The sequence below is a fragment of the Neltuma alba genome, unplaced genomic scaffold, assembly GCF_004799145.2.
Source record: "Neltuma alba isolate B1F8T4 unplaced genomic scaffold, ASM479914v2 tig00004562_pilon, whole genome shotgun sequence".
Lineage (NCBI taxonomy): Eukaryota > Viridiplantae > Streptophyta > Magnoliopsida > Fabales > Fabaceae > Neltuma > Neltuma alba.
This window is the reverse complement of record NW_021633768.1, coordinates 56194-60013: the sequence shown is the minus strand read 5'-3', so window position 1 is coordinate 60013 and position 3820 is coordinate 56194. Positions and strand designations below refer to the sequence as shown.

General features: G+C 37.9%; 1 pseudogene; it reads right to left on the bottom strand.

The window, feature by feature from the left end:
* Nucleotides 1-1327: 1327 nt before the first annotated feature.
* Nucleotides 1328-3423, bottom strand: LOC114745242 (7-deoxyloganetic acid glucosyltransferase-like; annotated as a pseudogene).
* Nucleotides 3424-3820: the final 397 nt, after the last annotated feature.

The following is a 3820-nucleotide window of genomic DNA, read 5'->3' as shown; positions in this document are numbered from 1 at the left end:
CATTCTTGGTGCTCTAAATTAAATACTAATAACATCCTTAATATAAAAGCTTGTTTAAATTTTATGTTAGTCATAAATATAATATCTTAATTTACTTTGTTTTTCATATTTATTTATTTTTTAAGGTAGTCTTTGTGATAATGATAATTCTAACCAATATATTTGATTAGTAAAGATATTTTAAGAAAAACTACCTATTTATAGTTTCTTTAATCCATTCAAATTAATTAACTAACTTTTATATCAAAGATAAGAGGTAATACTAATTTACTATCTCCGGTCATAATTACAAGATCTCGTTTGTAGACTACAAATGATTAGGACATGTGGTAGTACTACTTCCGATCTTAATTATAAGAGCTAGTTGACTAATTTGAAAAGATTAAGACGAATACGTTAAGTTAATTATTTGTAATAAATAAGTGTTGTTTTTCCTAAAATATCTTTACTGATCAAGTGTATTGGCTAAAATTATCATTATTAGAAGGACTACTTTGAAGAAAAAAAAGTGTAAATATGAGAGATAAAGTAAATTGAGCTCTTATTTTTAGGATCAAAATAAAAGTCAAATAGATCTTATATCAAGGATCAGAGGTAGTAGTTTATATTATATGTTCATGTGATGTAACATATACCTCTCATACGTTATCAGTACACATAAATATACATCCCCCACATACTTATAATTTAGGTTCACCCATACACGTTAGTGACACGACTAATTTCTCTCAAGTTAATTTAATTAAGTTTGACTGCCTTCTCTCATGCCGATATTCATAACACTGACGAGTAAATAACCACCTTCATTTTTCGCCCTCATTAATTAACCACAACTAATTTTTTTCTGCGGGTTCTAAGTTCTCACATATGCTAATTAAACTAACTTAATTAAACAATTAATGTTTTAAACTTATTTTTATTTTCCTTGTATCCTATCCTTACTTAATACCCATTTTGTTTATTAACCTTAAATAGAAACAGAAGCAGTTATAACGAATTATTTTATACATTTCATATAGAAGCACATTTGGAAAAAATATTATTAAATTCTCCTCGTATTCCATAATTTATCTTATAAATAGAAACAGAGTACTGTTCAAAATTTTGCCTTGTAATTTAAAACGAAGAGGGAGTACGGAGTACAGACAACTGAGTACATGTGAACAAACTGAAAGGGGTATCGCAGAGTAGTAATGAGAACAAGAGACAATGAAACCCCATTTATCATTCATAAAGAGGCAACTTACTCATACTACACGTACTGTCACAATAAACCTTCTATCTAAGAAACCATCAAACCATTCTTCTCCTTTTTTTTTTTTTTTAAAACTTATGAGATATCCTCTTTGATATGTTTTTTTAATTAACTGGGGTCATGACGTCCTCTCTGATCATACGAAGAGGTCCAAAAAAATTTTCAGCAGAATGTTTGCGGAGCAGTAAGAGAATACCATTTTCATCTTTACTTGTGAGATATCCTCTTTCATTCTTCTTCATAAGGGGCCATGACCCTTACTTTGATTTAAGGAAGAAGAACGCCAAAAATGTTTTTGGAACAAATGGAGAATACCACTTTCAACACAGACTAACAATAGAACTCGCATGTCCAATTGTATTACAGACCCAGTCCGTCTGAAATTGGCCCAAATTAAAAAAAAAACAGCTTTATGTTTTTGATTAATTTTGACCTGACCAAACACAACTCATTTTTCCCCTAGCGACAAGCAAATCGACTTCAAATACTCAATAAAGCCGTCAAAATCAGAGTAAGAGGACCCACCTTCACTCACGCTCGTCTTGGCCGCCGCGGCCATAGCTTCCGTCGATTTCTCAAACTCCTCCCTCCTCTCAACCATGAGATCATTCACCATTTTCTCCACAATCTTCCTATCACACGTGTCCTTCATGTCTAGCCCTATCTTCCATACCTCACTCACATGCCTGCTGTTTATCTGTTGGTCGCCGAAGTACGGCCAGCATATCATCGGGACTCCGGCCACGACACTCTCCAAAGTCGAGTTCCATCCACTGTGTGTCATGAACCCACCAACCGCCTTGTGTGCGAGAACTTCCTGTTGCGGGGCCCAACCCACTGTATATCCTCTCTCCTTCGTCCCTTCGAGAAGGTCCAATGGCAGTTCCTCTCCGGCTTGTTCTGTCACCATGTCGGGTCGGATCACCCACAAGAACCGCTTCTTGCTGTTCACCAAACCGTACCATATCTCCATGAGCATATCTCTTGAGATTGTGGTTATGCTTCCGAAGCTCACATATATCACCGATTTAGGTGGCTGAGCGTCGAGCCACGTCATGCAGCTTCTATCCACTTCCCATAGACTGCTCGTGGAGGTTGAACTTGGTTCCTCGGAGGACACCATTTTGGAGGCTTTTCTAAAGTTCAGGTGGGTGTGGAGAGGACCGAGGTTGTAGAGTTTGGGGAAGTGGAGGCGTATCTGGGAGAGGACAGGGCCTTCTAAATCTTCAAATGTGTTCAAAATCAGAGCTTTAGCCCGGAGCGTTTGTTGGGTCTGGAACACCAGTGTCTCTAAAGGAATATGACCATTACGATTTCCTCGGAAGAAACTTGGGAGATCGCGACCTCGAATCAAGTTTTCCATACCTGGAATTTTTGTTATCATACGATCCATGTCTTCTTCACCTCTAATGGGTAGTTCGTTGCTCTGAAGGAGCCTGGGAACAGAAAAATAAGACCAGAAGCTGCAAGCACTGGAGGTACGGAAATGAATTATGGGTATGCCGAGCTCGTCTCCGATGTCGGAGGTGATATCTCCGAACATGCCATCCCCAATTATGCAAGTGATCCTGGGTTTTCCAGGTTGCTCGGAGCACAACTCTCTCAGCTTGAGTGCGCCGTGAAACTTAACGTGGTTGAAGAATTCATCCATGTTGCCTCCGAATCGCGGGGTCATCAGGAACGCCGTCGGCAAAGGTCTCAAAGTGAAGAGTGGGGTAGCGAGCTTCGACTTCATCAGCGAAATGGAGGAGGCGGCGGTGAATATGGTGGGTGTTGAGAAAGGTGACATGGACGTCGCCGGAAATTGCAAGAAGCTCAGCCAACTGGAGCATGGGGTTGACATTTCCTTGAGCTGGTAACGGAAATATCAGCACGTGAATCTCAGAACCATGCCTGTGATCTTTTGGTCCCATCTTTTCCATCTTGTCTTCGTCTCTTTTCTCAGACTATATGCTGCTGATGATGATGATGAACTAAGTTCTTGTGGGATTGAAATAATTTGTGTGAATTGTTAAAAGGCAAAGGATAATGAAACACATGGGATCCAATCACGGGGGTTCAATGTCGCTCTCATGGACAACCATGCCTCGTGGTTACTTCACTTGGTCCCACAAGGAGGAGATTAATTACCACTTGCCGGTAGTGAATATCCTTGATGTACATCAAAACTTTCATGGATGCGAATGAACGCGAGGCCGTGTCCAGCGAGGCTGCGTATACGCAATAGTAACTCCGGTCCTAATTATGAATTAATTAATTAATTTTAAAAAATTAAAAAAAAAGTTAAGTTAATTATTTGTTACGAATATGTGTTGTGTTTCTTAAAATATTCTTGCCAATTAAGTGTGTTGATCAGAATTATTATTGATAGAAAGATTATCTTGGAAAAAATATATAAATATAAGAGATAAGATGGATTATGGTTTTATATTTAGGATCAAAATAAAAATCAAATAAGATATTATATTAAGGACCAGAGGTAGTATCATCTTTTTCTGTTTTTGTTGGTGTAGATAATATACATATAATACTACCTCCAGTCCTAATTATAAGAGTTATTTGGTT